The sequence below is a fragment of the Euleptes europaea genome, chromosome 2, assembly GCF_029931775.1.
Source record: "Euleptes europaea isolate rEulEur1 chromosome 2, rEulEur1.hap1, whole genome shotgun sequence".
In the NCBI taxonomy this organism is placed as follows: Eukaryota; Metazoa; Chordata; class Lepidosauria; order Squamata; family Sphaerodactylidae; genus Euleptes; species Euleptes europaea.
In genome coordinates this window covers 27056070-27074014 of record NC_079313.1, presented here as the reverse complement: position 1 = coordinate 27074014, position 17945 = coordinate 27056070, and the positions used below count along the sequence as shown (strand labels likewise).

Sequence of the window (17945 nt, the reverse complement as noted above, 5' to 3'; positions counted from 1 at the left end):
CCACAGTACCTGCCAAGATCCCAATTTTCCAGGGGGGCGTACCACTTGGTGGCCTGCGGACAGATCAAGTGAAAACACAATTAAAGTTTACCACGTAGAAGAGCAGACCCTGTTCCAGCATTGTTAATCCTACTGAAACCCCATTAAGAGAACATAAAATATTCAAATGTTTGTGAGATTGGCTTGGAGCCACGGTTCTAAAACCTCCCTTAGGTTGCCCGAGTAGTTGCTAGGGGAGAGCTAGCTCCTCTCTCACCGCAGAAGTATCAGGGCTATTCAGATAAATGTAATGGTACAGAGTTCCTTCCTGCGGCAGATCAGGGAGGGCTGCATGTTTAAAAGCCACCACAAAAGAGTAGGTGTGGTGTAGTGGTTAGTGTCTAGGGTTGCCAGGCCCCTCTTTGCCACCGGCGGGAGGTTTTGGGGGCAGAGTCTGAGGAGGGCAAGATTTGGGGAGGGGAGGGACTTCAATGCCATATAGTCCAATTGCCAAAGTGGCCATGTTCTCCAGGAGAACTGATCTCTATCCGCTTTGGCAATTGGACTCTACAGCATTTAAGTCCCTCCCCTCCCCAAACCCCACCCTCCTCAGGCTCCACCCCAAAAACCTCCCGCCGGTGGGGAGGAGGGTCCTGGCAACCCTATCTGAATCCCTGCTGCAACAAACCAGAGTTGTAACCAAGCTTGTGAATGCTGAAAACATTTCCAGCGAGTTGCTACATCTGAATGCAGGAATTGCAGGGCGATGTTGGCGTATTCAGAAATGCCACCTCTGTTGCAGAGTTATAGCTGATGGGTGGCCAAAAAAAAAAAAAAGCCTCACAGCTCCAGCTGCAGGCAAAGTGAAATTTCTAGGTCGACTCCGATTTGTTTTGGCCATCTTGTAACATCAATACAAATTAGTAGCAAGCCTCTGGTGATAAGCTTTGAGGCAAGTGCAGAAGGCGCTTCAGGGCTGGCACTTCTGTTATCAGCCCTGGTGGGTTCCAGTAATCGCAGGGACACATAGTTAATAGCAACAAGAACTGTATTGAAGGAAGTAAGAAGGGAAGCATCAACAGATATTATTTCCCACCCCTTCTCAGTGTTCCAAAGGTAAACCTTCAACTTACGGTTGTCAACTTCCAGGTACTAGCTGGAGATCTCCTGCTATTACAACTGATCTCCAGCTGAAAGAGAAAGAGAAAATGGCCGCTTTGGCAATTGGACTCTATGGCACTGAAGTCCCTCCCCTCCCCAAATCCTGCCCTCAATCTCCGCCCCAAAAACCTCCTGCCGGTGGCGAAGAGGGACCTGGCAACCCTACTTTAACTAGGCCTTTTATGCTTGGCTAGGGTTGCCAACCTCCAGGTACTAACAAAAACAAAGCAACCCAGGCAAATTCAACAGTGTGTAATAAAACACAGTTAGGTGTGCACCCTTATATAAAAGACACAGATAGAAATGCTCTCTTACAATTTAAATCCTTTCACCCAGAGCATTTGAGAAGGAATCTTCCATTTAGTCAATATCTTAGACTACATAGGAACTCGATGGATCCTAAAGACTTTGAGACAGCTGCTTTCAAATGAAGCAATAGTTTAGTGACCCGGGGTTACCCCAAGTCAGCCATCAATTATGCTTATAATAGAACAGCGGCGAGATTTAGGACTGAATTATTACATGCAGATATGAGGGAACCAGTGATGTCCAATTTACCAGCTGGGCACTATAGATCTGGGCACTGTGGCGTTTGTGCACTCTCTCTTCAAGTAAAAGAATTTGCCTCCAGCACGGGGTTTCATTTTAAGCATAGAACCTTTGCGAATTGCGAATCCACTAAGGTAATTTATGTTAATAAGTGTCCTTGTGGTCTTTTTTACATTGGCAAAACATCCAGGGCACTTAAGTATAGAATCAGTGAGCACAGGTCGAGGATTAGAAACAGGACCATGGAAACTCCTATCGTACATTTTGTTTCCAAGGGGCACTCGGACGATGACCTGGTATTCCTTGCCATATGGCAAGCTAACACGAATATACACAACAATCTTGCTACGACAAGAAGCCAAATTTATCTATTTATTTGATACAGTTAAACCAAAAGGATTGACTGCCTCATTAGATTTAGGTAGCCTAGTTTAAGTGTGTTCCCTTTAAATGACAAGCTTGTAGAACAAATTTGAATGAACAGGTGGTCAGCAGCAGCAAGGATCCATATGCATCATGATTAGGAAGTGTGACTTTCCATGCCATTGCCATGAAGGAGCAGAGCTCTGTTAATAACTTTAGTAGTGTATTGTTTTTTCTGAATGAATGTTCATTTGTTCTTGTAGGTTATCCGGGCTGTGTGACCGTGGTCTTGGTATTTTCTTTCCTGGCGTTTCGCAAGCAGCTGTGGCAGGCATCTTCAGAGGAGTAACACTGAAGGACAGTGTCTCTGTCCTTCAGTGCTACTCCTCTGAAGATGCCAGCCACAGCTTCTGGCGAAACGTCAGGAAAGAAAATACCAAGACAACGGTCACACAGCCCGGATAACCTACAAGAACCAATGAACTCTGACCCTGAAAGCCTTCGACAATATTTTGAATGTTCATTTATTTATATGCTTGTAATAGCTATGTATGTGAAACTTATTGTAAATGTTTTGTTGTTAGTGGTACAACGTCCATGAGAATCTTCTGATGAAGATGTGTGGTTGAAACAGGATAAACTCTACTGGAGACCTGTTAAGGAATATGAAGAGAATATTATGCATGGACATGTACTTTTGATATGTTCAATAACTGGATACTTACCTGACACTACGTGGAATTGAATTACTTCTGTGGTGACATGCCCTAAGTGGATGCAAATGGAAACATTTGTACTCTTGTGTCACATGTGACTTTGTTGTTAGATTTATGTTTTGGCATTATTGTATTATCATAGTAGTATGGTTGTTTAATTCTAATGAAACTCTACACACTGTTGAATTTGCCTGGGTTGCTGTTTTTGTTAGTATTATACATTAAGTCGCTGAAGTTCTACTCCCTTTTTTTGACTGTTAACCTCCAGGTACTAGCTGGAGATCTCCTGCTATTACAACTGATCTCCTGTTGAAAGAGATCAGTTCACCTAGAGAAAATGGCCGCTTTGGCAATTGGACTCTATGCCACTGAAGTACCTCCCCTCCCAAACCCTGTCCTCCTCAGGCTCTGCCCCAAAAACCTCCCACCGGTGGCAAAGAGGGACCTGGCAACCCTAATTGCCTGCTTTACTTACTATCGTGCCAGTTTCCTATTACATGGGAAGGGTTGCATGTTTGAATTATCCTCTGCTTGCTATCTAAAGCAGTACATTTACAGGAACTCTGTACCACCCAAATCACCTGTCTGTGTTGATCAGCTCTCAGACAAGCACAGAAACTGTGAAGGGGGAAACAACCTATTGCAATATGTAAAGGGGTATTTACACTGCAGTCCTAACATGAGTTACACCATTCTAAGTCTATTGAAAGCAATAGGCTTAGAAGAGTATAAATCTGCTCAGGATGGCAGTGTTGACCCTCTACCTTTCTGAGCTGACTAGGAACCAATATAGCAAAGTACCTGACATGATAGGGAGGGAGCTGAGATAAAGAGAGGGGGAAGGGGACAGTCTAGAATTATTTAAATGTCTGTAATACAGATGCTTGCCTGAAGCTCTACTACTTTCAAAATCCTAATTAATTGGGGATCAGGAAGAGATTTGTTGGCTATAGTTTTACCCTGGAGGTATATCATGTGTATATATATTTTTAAAACCAAGTCACATAACACCTTATCAGGACCAACCGGCTTATCAAAAAACAGTATGCAAGCTTTCATGTTCTCTGGAAATCTTCATCAGGCCGGCTGTAGTAAAACATTTCTTTTGTGGATTGTGTTATTGAGGAAGCAATGGCTTGGCTTTAAAACTCCAAATGTTTGACGCATGGGAGGTAAGGCAGAAGCCACCTAGATGAAATCAGTATTTGCCACAGAGATAGCTGGGCATTTCTTTAACGCTTCATCTTTCCCACTGGTATCACCCTAAAGCTGTGGACACGCAGGAAGTACCAAGTCATTGCTTAGACTGAGAAACTTCCCACCTGCTCAGACATCTTAGCAATTAAGTGGTTCTCAACCTGATCTTCATCGGTGGCCGCAGGGGCAACCAGAGTACATCCATGGTTGCCATAGTTCTAAAATCAGATTCCTGCATGGCTGGGGTGGGAATTGCCCGTACCCAAGATTCTGATGCCTTTAGGGTCAGGATTCAAGTAGCTGCTTGAGATTATGGAAGGAACTGGTCCCACTGGGAATGTCTCACTTTTTCTTTGAAAAGTTTCCCCCTACACATGCAATGCATCTGAAACTTCTGATTTGCCCATTAGGTTTGCCAGCTCCAGTTGGGAAATATCTAGAGATTTTGGGGGTGGAGCCTGAGGAGGGAGGGGTTCTGAGAGGGGAGAGACTTCAATGCCATAGAGTACAATTGCCAAAGGGGCCATTTTCTCCAGGTGAACTGATCTCTATCGGCTGGAGATCAGTTGTAATAGCAGATCTCCAGCCCCCACCTGGAGGTTGGCAACCCTACCTGCCATGCAATATAGGGGGCTGCTGTTCAAGATAAACAAATCTAATGAATCTAATTTTGTTGGGTTTCGTTATTCTTAAATCCTGGTTAGTTTAGCAGAGTGCACAAAGGCTGTTTGTGTGCAAAGAAGCCCATTCAAACCTCTATGTGTGTGCTTATACTCATAACAAGCTTTTGTCTATTCAACTAATATACTTCATTTATTGTAGGAACTCCATTTCTGGATAGGAAAGAGTAAAATATAGTTTCCTATCTATTCTAACTAACTAGGATGGAGGGAGATCCAGCACTTGCGTCCGTCCCTCATGGCGGCAAAATGGACACGTGTGTGTGTATGTGTGTGTGTGTGTGAGTGGAGGTGAGGAAGAAGCAGGAAGGAAGGAAGTTTCTCCAGGAGTAGCAATCTACACATCAAAGGGATAGTTCAGAGCAGTAGAGAAAGGATGCCTAGTGTCTTCTCCCCTCTATCTCTCTAACTCACTAGTCACATCCCCCTCTGAAGTCTGAAGTTAAGAGACAGCGCAAAGTCCTTCACTTCCAACATGTGTTGGGCTCACCAGTTCAGTTTTTGAGATTTTTGAATACTGGTCAAGATCTGGTGCAGGAAAGTCAAATATCCCTTGTGTGACCCATTGGAAAATGGTGCAGGGAGAAAGGTTGGCGCCTCTCCTTCCCAAAAAGACATTTTGCCCACCATGAGTGACTTTTCCAAAGGCGTGTTCTAGTTAGGGTACATTCTCCATTTATATTGGCTGATGGTTAGTGACCCATATTGGCTGAATAAATCCTGGAATATGTTCCAGAATGCTATTCAGGGAATCAGATCCAGTGGCCAGATGTGCATGGGTTCTGTAATAAGTGAGTCAGTGTGGAAAAGATTCCCTGAAGGTAGAAAGTTTAGAAAACCATGCTCTGATTAAAGACTTTATATTACTGTTGTTTTATTTACTTACAGGGTTACCAGTTCCGGGTTGGGAAATACCTGGAGATTTTTGGGGTGGGGCCTGAGGAGGGTGGGGTTTGGGGAAGGGAGGGACTTCAATGCCATAGAGCAGTTGCCAAAGTGGCCATTTTCTCCAGGTAAACTGATTTATCGGCCGGAAATCAATTATAATAGCGGGAGAGCTCCAGCCACCACCTGGAAGGTGGCGATCCTATTTACTTAGCTTTTTCAAAAGTGGCACAAGTCTATTGGAAACAGTAGTATGTTTTATGGGAAAGGAATCAAGATTTGTATACATCAGCATTATAGAGTTAAAACAGAAAGGAAGGGAAAGAAGGACATCCTAGCCATCGGGAATTTTTAGGGCCATTGTAAAACTGAAGCATTTCCTAGGGATAAATTATCTCGTGCCCTGAGAGGTTTTCTTGCATTGCAGAAGTCAAGGTGGAGCCTGAGGATCTGTATCAGGTTGATACAGTGGGGGAATGCTTGGACATTTTTCTAAATTGTTTGAGTCAGAATCATAGAATCATAGAGTTGGAAGGGTCATCTAGTCCAAGCCCCTGCATAATGCTGGAAATTCCAAACTACCTCCCCCCCAACACCCCCAGTGACCCATACTCCATGCCCAGAAGATGGCCTCGGTGCTCTCCCTTTCATGATCTGCCTAAGGTCAGATGGCCATCTAGCCTCTTATTAAAAACCTCCAGGGAAGGAGAGCTTACCACCTCCCAAGGAAGCCTGTTCCACTGAGGAACCGCTCTAACTGTTAGAAAATTCTTCCTAATGTCAACATGGAAACACTTTTGATTTAATTTCAACCCGTTGGTTCTGGTCCGACCTTCTGGAGCAACAGAAAACAACTCGGCACCATCCTCTATATGACAGCCCTTCAAGTACTTGAAGATGGTTATCATATCCCCTCTCAGTCTTCTCCTCTTCAGGCTAAACATACCCAGCTCCTTCAACATTTCCTCATAGGACTTGGTCTTCAGACCCCTCACCATCTTTGTTGCACTCCTTTGTACACGTTCCAGCTTTTCTGCATCTTTCTTAAATTGTGGTGCCCAAAACTGAACACAATACTCTAGGTGAGGTCTAACCAGAACAGAGTAAAGTGATACCATCACATCGCGTGATCTGGACACTATACTAACTTCTGTTGATACAGCCCAAGATCGCATTTGCCTTTTTAGCTACCGCATCACACTGCTGACTCATGTTCAGTGTTTGGTCTACTAAGACCCCAAGATCTTTTTCGCACACACTACTGCTGAGACAAGTCTCCCCCATCCTATAATCATGCATTTGATTTTTCCTACCTAAATGCAGAACTTTACATTTATCTTTATAAATATAAAGTTCTGCAGCCTTTGGTATAATAGATAATACCATCTTGTTGAGGGGCTTGGAGGCAGAAGCAGGTATCGGGATGTGTGCTGAACTGGTTCAAATAATTCGGATCAGACTCAAAAGGGTTGCTGTTGGAAACCAGTTGTCATCGGTGTGGAACTCTTGTGGAGTTTCACAGGGCACAGTTCTATCCCCCATGCTTTTCAGTATCTATGTAAAGCCCTTAGGGCAAATCATTCGTAGCTTTGGGTTTGGTTGTCATCAATATGTGGGTGATAGCCAGTTCTATATATATCCAAATGCCCTGATGATGTTGTAGAGGTCTTGAATCACTGCCTGATCTCTGCCTTCACAATCAGCATAACCTTAGTCTTTTCAGGGTTTAGTTCCCCCCACCCCCATGAGCTTTCTGTCTGCTTACAGTATACTCATAACAAGTTTTGAATGTAAACATGAATTAGATGAACCAGACCACATGAGCTTGCATTACTTGATCACGATATTATTTTTAAAAAATTTCAGGGCTTGTTCCTAAGACAACCAGTGGAATACCAAAACGGTGCAACAATGTTTTGTTGAGTGAAATCAATACACATTTCCTGCTGGTTTTGAGGAGGGCATCTTCTTTCTCCAAACATTGAACACTGAATACAAATCCACATATGCAAGCAAGTCTAAACAGTTTAATTCTCGCCGTCTTCATGCAGGACTGTAGGATTTCTGGTTTCTTTGAAGAATCACAGTTTCTGCATCCCAGTTCCCCCTGTCTTCTATTCTGACAACTCACCCCCCGTGTATGCTCTCTGTTCTGCATCAAGAAAGTCTGTATGCTTTCTTTCAGTTGGTGGGGGAGGGCCGATGATAGAGCATTGCAAACTGGGATTAGAGTTAAGGTGCAGTAGAAGAAGACGACCAGGTAGGAGTGGTTGTTTTTTTTGTAAACCAAAGGGCTGGAGCTGTCATCTAATTAGGGTTACCAACCTCAAGGTGTGGACTGGAGTTCTCCTGGAACTACAGCTAATCTCCAAACTACAGAGATCAGTTCCCCTAGAGGAGATGGCAGTTTTGGAGGGCAGTCTTTATGGCACTGCATCCCCACTGAGTGTACTCCCTTACCCAAACTCTACCCTCCCTAGGCTTTACCCCCAAATCTCCAGGAGTTTCCCAAGCTGGAGTTGGCAACCTTGCAGCCAATCAGATGTGGCTAGCCCTCTTGGCTGATTGCATCATCCATTTCTGGCAAAGCTAACAAAAATTCAAACGGTCAGTTTTTCATGACTGCGTAAGCCATCGTGGTATGTTCTGTGTGTGTACATGTGTACACACAAAGACGTCACACAGGGTAGTGCACATTGTGCATGTACTGCTAGTGCTCAGTGTAAATGCAGGCACGTTGTGTCATTGTATGGAGTTTGGCGCTGAACAGGAGGCTTCTGGAGGTAGCAGATTCCATTTGACAGGATGTATTTGTCAACATTGTGTTCATGAGGGCGGTGTTTTACAGTGCAATCCCAGCAGAGTTTATGTTTCTAAATCAATTGAAATCAAAAGGCTTAGAAGTGTTAGGACTGCACTGTTGGTCTCCTGGTCACTGTAGAAGCCAATCAGTTTGCCAGGTTGTTTAGATTGGCAGGCAATTGCCCGCCAATCCATTGCCCAGCTTGGAAGCAGGGGTCACTTGTGCGCACAGCCGCGCCAACGCGATCATGTCACTTCCGGTTTACAACTCCCAATTTGAGTGTTAAAAGGCCCACTGCGATGCAGCACTTCTGGGTGTAAACTCGAAGTGATGTGATTGCGTCAGCGCAGCCGCACACATGCAATCCCTGCCTCAGCTCCACCCAAAAAACCTTCCGCTGGAGGAGAGGGGGGACCTGGCAACCTTACCAATCGGGGAGCCTAGAGCAGAGCTCAGGACTGCCCATTATTTCAGCCCAGACAATTCCCAAAGAAATAGAGTGCTGATGAGTCTGCTGAGGATGAGATGCAGAGCTTCAGATTCCATAATATGCCCTGATAGTTTCTGGACAGATCCCCCCATCCCCATCACTCTCTCGTAAAGCTAAGCAAGCAGCATCCATCTAATTTTTCTACCATCTCATTTTTCAAGAAGGAAGAAGATTAATGAGTTCTAGGTTTTCTGGATGCCCTGACCTGGATGGCCCAGGCTAGCCTGATCTCGTCAGATCTCAGAAGCTAAGCAGGGTCAGCCCTGGTTAGTATTTGGATGGGAGACCCCCAAGGAAGATCAGGGTTGCTATTCAGAGGAAGGCGCTGGCAAACCACCTCTGGTAGTCTCTTGCCATGAAAACCCCAAAAGGGGTCGCCATAAGTCGGCTGCGACTTGAAGGCACTTTACACACACACACACAGGTTTTCTGGGTCTGCGTTTATGTATTCTGTCTTATAGGGGTTATTTTCTAGGTATATAGTACGAAGTATTGTTTTGTATTGACGGCTGTGTATTTTGTGTGTGGGGCTATAATGGTCTCACTTGACTTGTGCTGGTTATGTACCGCAATAAAGTACCTGATCTGACCATCTCATTTTTCTCAGCATGTACAAGGAAGCAAATTAAGTTGTTTTCCTTCTGAAGCAGATAACCTTACAGTGAAGGGTTATATTTCACAAGCTAGATATCGGGTATGATAGGAAGAGCATTAAAGTGAACAATCTGGTTAACTTGATGTTTTTCCAACTTCTTGAACCCAGGCCCCCTCCTAATTTTGACTTTCCAAGTGGTGACTGGGAGGCTAGTCGAGAAGCTCCCTGTGGCTGGTTCCACACTAACTATTTAGCATGGAATTGCCATGATTATTTGTTCATTCTTTTTTTAAAAAAAATGACACTGTAGTCATCTTGTTCCATTCCAATATTTTCAGTTGTTTTTCTTACTTTTTTCAGATTTGACTTGGGGCTATTTAAAAATAAACATAAAACATAATTGCAGCAGCAGGTTGTCTTGCATGTACAGCGAAAGCTACTGAGGCTTACCAAGGCTACTGTCCCGTTGAAACTGCATCTGTTCCTTCTCATTGATCAGTTATTTTCGAAAGGGACATTCATAATTCAGCTGTAAATTAACAGCTGTTGATCTCTCAGGGTGGCATTTAAGTTCTCTCTTGTATTTTTGATCAGCTATTGTATTTTGAGAGCCAGCATGTGTAGTGGTTAGAAGACAAGAGTGACAAGAGTCACTGGAAAAGACAGTCATGCTAGGAAAAGTGGAGGGCAGCAGGAAAAGAGGAAGACCCAACAAGAGATGGGTGGACTCAATAAAGGAAGCCACAACCTTCAATTTGCAAGACCTGAGCGAGGCTGTCAAAGATAGGACATTTTGGAAGACTTTGATTCATAGGGTCGCCATGAGTCGGAAGCGACTTGGCGGCACTTAACACACACACAATCCTCACAGAAACAGTTAAATTAGTTTGACTTTTAAGTGACCTGTGACCAGGGTGGCTGGGTAGGGTTGTTTGTTAAAAGCTCAGCCATCTTCTGCAGTGCTTCTGTGTTATTGGGGTGGAGGCTGAAGGAGAATTTCTCTCCATTAAATCTTCTCCAGTGGCTGAATGCAGACTCTGCATCTCTCTGGGGGGCCTCCCTCGGCTCAAGGGGAAAACATAACTCTCGCCTTTGTCACTGCTAAGGTTAAAGGGAGGCCAAAGCCAGAACTTCCTAACAAAGGATGCCAGTTTACACCCAGGAATATATGAGTCTGGTTTTGCTCTGAGCACATACATTTTTCCAGAATTCAATTAAGGGTTTAAAGGGTTTTGTGGCCTAGAACCCACATTTCTGCAAGCAATGGGAAAAAAACTTTTAAGACAGCATCACATGTAGCACTGCATCACTTCTTGAAACAACCTGGAGGTGACATAAAGTACCTCTAGGAATTGCCAGAAACACTGTGGTTTTACCATAGAGTTGCTGGCAATTCCTAGAGCTACCCTATGGGTTATTCTGGGTTTTTAAGAGAAGTGATGTAAAGCTGCAGCTGCCCTGCATCCTCCCCCCCCCATTTCCCTACCCACAACCATTCCTCCAGGTGCCAGGTACTGCCTGGCAACCCTACCTGCACTCCATCCTCTGCACTTGCTCGATGAAGAAATGGGAGAAAAAAAGATGGTGGACAACAGAATGGATTAGCATTGCCAACCTCCAGGTGGTGGCTGGAGATCTCCTGCTATTACAAATGATCGCCAGGCGATAGAGATCAGTTCACCTGGAGAAAATGGCCGCTTGGCAATTGGACTCTGTGGCATTGAAGTCCCTCCCCTTCCCAAGCCCCACTCTCCTCAAGCCCCGCCCCCAAAATCTCCAGGTATTTCCCAACCCGGAGCTGGCAACCCTAGAATGGATGCTATGATGTCACTTCTGGGTGAGCACCCGGAAGCAATGTCACCGCGTCTGTGACATTCCCTCTCCCTAGTCATCACTCCTCAAATGCTCCCCCGGGTTGGCAACATGGGGCTGGCAATGCTAAACAAGTTTCATGAGGAGGTGAGGGGTGTGCCATCTCAGGAGTATTCAGGAAACACTGCAAGGCTATGATATTTGCTAGGGCTTTTAATAGGTGTAGGTTGCAGGAGTGGACTGATTATTAGGATTAACTAATTGTGTGTGAGCACCAAGTGCTGTGATTGTTGTTGTTGCGGTTTGTGTATAATACAATGTGTGTTCATTTTTGCAACCTTGATATTTGAATTTTTCTGTGTCAGCCTTTGAATAACTGCCTGTGTACACAGAGGTGTTGATTTTGTATCAACCGCCAGGTACTAGCTGGAGATCTCCTGCTATTACATCTGATCTCCAGCTGATAGCGATCAGTTTACCTGGAGAAAATGGCTGCTTTGGCAATTGGAATCTATGGCATTGCAGCCCCTCCCCTCCCCAAACCCTGCCCTCCTCAGGCTCTGCCCCCAAAACCTCCCGCCGGTGGCAAAGAGGGACCTGGCAACCCTACACTCCCTTGCAAGCATTTGAGTTGTTGTAAACTGCTTTAGCCATGAGTTCTGAGTCTGGTTGCTGGATATTATGGCAGGATGAAAGAAAGGAACCCGCTAGGGTTGCCAACTCCTAGTTGGGAAATTTGTAAAGATTTGGGGTTGGAGCTTGGGGAGGGCAGGATTTGGGGAGGAGAGGGGCTTCAGCAAGGTATAACACCATAGAGTCCATTTTCTTCAGGGGAACTGATGTCTAGAGAATAGTTGTGAGATGTCCAATTCCCACATGGAGGCTTGCCACCCTAACCTCAGGCTGTTTAGGCTACGAAGTTAAGAGAACTAGCTGGATAATTAGAGGGTACCTTCACTAACTCTCAAATGCTATAGGTATTTGCAGATAGATGTTTATTAACTGGGCGGAATCTGCCAGCCAACATTAAGGACAGAAATTCAAACCTGTGAAGGTTTTGACACTGGGAAACTCAAAGCCAGAACATGAAGATCTAAGTCTGACAGTCTTCCCCAATGTAGAACTGCCCTGTATGCAGGCATGTGGAGTTTTGGCAAGGACAGCCAGGGTGAACTTAAGACGGAGTGACAGCCTGCGCTATCGGAATTGAAACACTTTAGAAGATTTTAGCGCACAGTCCTCTTGTTATGTAAAAGGCAGCATTTATGTTTATGCTCGTTCTGTCACAGAGTTTCTCATCAGAGATATAATAGGTTGTGGGGGCGATGGGGTTATGCTTTGGTTCCAAGACCTTATCCAAGATCCAGAGAAGTTTGGATTTGAAATAATTTAAGTTCAATGGATTGCAAGTGGTCCTAATAATACTGAGCATTTATATCACATTTTTGCATATTTTCTTTTGCATATTTTCTTCTGTAAGCCATACAACCCTGTCAGATAGATCTAGGGTTGCCAGGTCTCCCTTTGCCACCTGCGGGAGGTTTTTGGGGCGGAGCCTGAGGAGGGCAGGGTTTGGGGAGGGGAGGTACTTCAATGCCATAGACTCCAATTGCCAAAGCAGCCATTTTCTCCAGGTGAACTGATCTCTATCAGCTGGAGATCAGTTGTAATAGCAGGAGATCTCCAGCTATTACCTGGAGGTTGGCAACCCTAGGTAGATCTGTACTATTATCTGCATATTGGGAGCTGAGACAGGGACCATTGCGCCAAAAAGCCACCTAGTAATTTCATGATGGGCAGAGATTTGAACTGGCAACTCCCCATCATATGATTAGCCACCACATTAAATATGCAGTCATATAATTTATGACCTTTTCATAACAAAAAACACCCATACGAATATAAGAAAAGCCCTGCTGGATCAGGCCAAGACCCATCAAGTCCACCAGTCTGTTTACACAGTGGCCAACCAGGTGCCCCTAGGAAGCCCACAAACAAACCCAGCAGGCTTTATCACCATTTTTGCTATCTGTGAATATTGTTAGGGCCAAACAGACAGCACAAAAGAGTCTCTCTAATCAACATACACTCTGGCCTATATGGGTGTATTTTCCCCTCCCCAGCTGCTTTTTTTTCTGCAGAGGAAAAGATGCGAGCATGGCTGTTACCGCACTAGGTATTCCCAGCAATGTATTAAGAGTTTGAAAATGTTATAAAAAACATCGCTTTAAAAGGGTTTTTTGATACCACGGCTAAAAAATGGTTGGAAGAAGTCTTCACAGCTAAAGGGGCCAAACAAAGTGCGAACAGTATTTTTTATAACATTACCAAACTCTTGATCCATCGCTGGGAATACCTAGTGCGGTAACAGCCCATGTCTTCTCCTCATTGGTGGGAAAACAGCATGGGAGGAGTAGGATTTCCCCCAGTTTTTCCAGTTGTGATTAGCCTTCCAAGGCTACTTTTCATTTTAAAAAATGACAACGTTGGAACTACAAAATGAATATGTGTTAGAAGGTCATCGGGGGAGATGGCTCATTACAAGGCTTTAGATCTCTTTAGAGTTTTCACTTTGTGAACCAAACAACCTTTCATTCTCTAGTTGAAAGTGCCAGTGCTTCTAACATGGATCTGAGTCCAACTTTACATTCACATGCTCTAGTAGGGTTGCCAGCTCCAGGTTGGGAAATACCTGGAGATTTGGGGGTGGAGAGAGGGGTTTGGAGTGGGGAAGGACTTCAATGCCATAGAGTCCAATTGCCAAAGCGGCCATTTTCTCCGGGGGAACTGATCTCTGTCGCCTGGAGATCAGTTGTAATAGCGGGAGATCTCCAGTCACCACCTGGAGGTTGGCAACCCTGTTCTAGTAATGGATATACTCGTGTAAGATATTGTCTGTTTCAGCACAGTTGTCTCTTTTGAGGAAATGGTAGCTATGGCTCCTTCCACCCGTTCCCTTTGTTGTCCTCTCATCTCCCCACCCCCAACCTTGCCATGCCAGGCACTTGGAGCCCAGATTGCCCCAGCAGGAAACAGGAATGGGCAGGAAGAACTTCTGCTGCCCTTTAAAAAAAAACTATTTCTTCAACTGGGTCTGCAGAAAGCTACATCTAATATCTGAGTTGCAACGTTGGCAACCCAGGGCTGCTATGTGTGTATAGTGGTTAAGAGCAGTGGCTTGGAGTGGCGGCCTCTAATCTGGAGAACCGGGTTTGATTCCCCACTCCTCCACATGAATGGTGGATGCTAATCTGGTGAACCGGGTCAGTTTCCCCACTCCTACACATGAAGCCAGCTGGGTGATTTTGGGCTAGTCACAGCTCTCTTAGAGCTCTTTCAGCCCCACCTGCTTCACAGGGTGTCTGTTGTGAAGGGAAGGTGATTGTAAGTTTGATTCTTCCTTAAGTGGTAGAGAAAGTCAGCATATAAAAACCAACTCTACTTCTTTTAAAGCAAAACTAGAAAATCACTAGATGCCTCTGAGCTCTGCCGTCTGCTCCTCTAGGCACCATCCTTGAGCTCCAGGCACCAATCCCTGAGTCACAAGCATGTGGTGACCCTCAAGGCTATGTCACAAATGTATGATTGGATTTTAGTGTATTATTGCTATGTCTGGCTGGCTTTACAAGCTGCGTTGAGTTGCCATTTATGGTGAGAAAGGTGGCATAAAGATGCTTTAATCAATTACAAAATAGAAAGTAGCGAAGCATGCCAAAAGGTTAGGATCGAATCAAGAAGGAATGTGTGCCACCCTTCTTTGAAAGGGAATTAACTCGCAGCATCCCAGGGCACATATGAATGAACCCCGATGGGGGTACATGAAGTGGGTAACTGGGAATGATCCCAGAATCCTTCCCTTCTTTTGCTCAGTGCCATCTGCAACTACACTGTGATTACTGCGTAGTAAGTACCTGGATCTAAGTACCTGGGTCTTCCTTTCCTGAGAGAACTCAGGAAAGTTATTTCTTTATTAATATTAGGGTTTCAGCTGGTCAAAACAGAGCCTTAGCAAACAATTCTATGAGTTAACAGATTTGCATTAGAATAAAACAGATTTTTGAAAAGTAAAAAAATCCATTGCCTCTTCTATGATAATGCTCGATGCATTCATTTTTCATAACTACTTTTAATTAACATAATCTTAAATTTTAAAAAAATATATATCCGCTGCCTGATTTAACTGGGAGCACCTGGGTAGACAAAGGGCTGTTAATTGATTAATCTAACTGATGAATCAACTGAAACAACATAGCCACACTGGTTCTTGTAGGTTATCCGGGCTGTGTGACCGTGTTCTTAGCCACAATTTTACATTTTAAATTTATAACCCACTCTTCAGTCTTTTGGGAGTGTCCACACACTCACATACCCTCAAATACCACCACAGTTTCATGCCACCGTTCATGTCGTTTTTTGCACTGTGGTTTAAAAATTAACAGTTACGGTGTGGCGTCTGGAATATGTACAGAGCATGGTGCTGAAGGCAGGTTTGTTACTTCATGGGTTTGTGACGGCTGGCCTACATTCAGACTGTGTCAGTAGGATACGGCATCGATGCTTTGTTTTTAAAGTTGCATAATGATGGGGCCAGCAGACAAACAAAAAAGGGTGTGCATCATGTGTGATAAGATGCACAAAGCTTTAGCAATGCTGGTCATCAGGCCCCTGAATCATCTTTACGTATAAAAAGATGAGATGAAACATTTGCTGTATTCACTATGCTGCCATCTGGCCATGGAGGCTTCTGTGCTGTATTTAATGACAAGGCAGTGAGCAGAGGCATGTCTACCTAGGGTTGCCAGCTCCTGGTTGGGAAATACCTGGAGATTTTTAGGGTGGAGCCTGAGGAGGGCAGGGTTTGGGGAGGGGAGGGACTTTAATTGGGTACAATACCATAAAATCCACCTTCCAAAGCAGCCTTTTTCTCCAGGTGAACCGATCTCTATCGGCTGGAGATCAGTTGTAATCCCAGGAGATCTCCAGCTACTACCTGGAGGTTGGTAACCTTATGTTTACCTCTTTTTTATAATAATTTTTATTAAGGGTTTTTTGGGGTACAAATATAAAAAGAGTATGGGGAGGGAAATGGGGAAAGCATTAGGATTCTGTGTCCAAACTTTTCCAATACACTGTAGACAAATCTAAATTAATTTAAATTATGGTACACCCTTTAATTTCTTCTCAGTAGGATTTATAGCATATCTTTCTATAAGTCAAGCTTAAACACTTACTAATATATCTCTATTAATAACTAACACTAAATAAATCTTTAAATTGTATATAACAGATTAGTTAAATGCAATTAGCAAAGTTCACTGTTGTAGCATATTTATCATATAGTGGTTGCCACTTGCTCCTGAAGTCATCTAGTGATTGTCTTTTTATCAAACAGGCTAATTTAGACATCGAAGCAAAGACAAATAGTTTGTAAACCCACTCGTTCATTGTAGGAATCTTAGAGTCTTTCCAATAGAGTGCACACAGAATTCTGGCTGCAGTAGTTGCATACTGAAAAAGTTCTTTGTGGATTGAATTTACTTGTGAAGGAGTCTACCTCTTGAGGGACCAGTCTGTGTCTTGAATGGAACTAGATCTCATAGGAAGCGACATTGTCATGACTCATCAGTTAGCTAGTCTCTAGTCATCCTGTATGTGGCTTTATTTAGTGTTGGCCACCTAACTAGACTCTGTACAACCCCCTGGCAGCCTCCAGTGGATTTGCAGTCTTTCATAACCAGGGATAGCTCCAGGATTCCATAATCCAAAGTGCAACCAGAAGTGACATCAGGATGTTGCTGACGTTGTCAACTTGGAAGGCTTTAAGAGGGGAGTGGACATGTCCGTGGAGGAAAGGGGTATTCATGGCTGTTAGTTAAAATGGATACTAGTCATGATGCATACCTATTCTCTCCAGGATCAGAGGAGCATGCCTATTATCTTGGGTGCTGTGGAACACAGGCAGGATGGTGCTGCTGCAGTCGTCTTGTTTGGGGGCTTCCTAGAGGCACCTGGTTGGCCACTGGGTGAGCAGGCTGCTGGTCTTGATGGGCCTTGGTCTGATCCAGCAGGGCTTTTCTTATGTTCTTACATTCTGATGATGCTGTATCATGTGGCCAAAAGTATATGGTTAACCATAGAATTTTGACTGGATGCTGAAGTGTAATCAGCAATATGCTAATGTCACTTCTAGTTACACAGGAAGTGACACTAGCAATCACCCATTTCACCACCATTTTTCTCCCACTACCCAGCTGAGTGGAGGTAGGAAGGGCCTGCCGGGTTGCCAGTGGGGAAATGGCAACTTGTTCCACCATGTTCTCCTCCTCTGTTGCCAAGGCCTCCTCCTCTTTCCTTCTCATCTCTATACCTGATGCTGAATGTGCTGAGTGCGTGGCACCTATTGCCAGCACACCCCTCCCCATCTTCTGACCTGGGTTGATCAGAGTAGAGGTTGTCTTGTGGCAGACAGTAGCCTTGCCATGCTCAGCTCTGGTTCCAGGAAGGGTGATGGAGGAGGCAGCAGATGCTCACACATTGCTGGAGTGGAAGGGGTGAAAAGAGATGTGAAAGGAAGCTGAGAAGCCATGGTGACTGGAGGAGGCAGAAGAGGAAGCAGCCATGGTAGCTCATTGTTGGGATTTAGGCCTTGGCTGAAGTCAGCTATTCAGGACATTTTATAGGACTAGCAGAGGAAAATATTTTCAACGTGAGTAAA

General features: G+C 44.4%; 1 protein-coding gene across 1 annotated transcript in view; it reads left to right on the top strand.

Annotated features, from left to right (window-relative positions):
- The window catches only part of NMNAT2 (nicotinamide nucleotide adenylyltransferase 2), an 84371-nt gene that overhangs the window by 22665 nt on the left and 43761 nt on the right, over positions 1-17945 (top strand). The window lies entirely within an intron of this gene.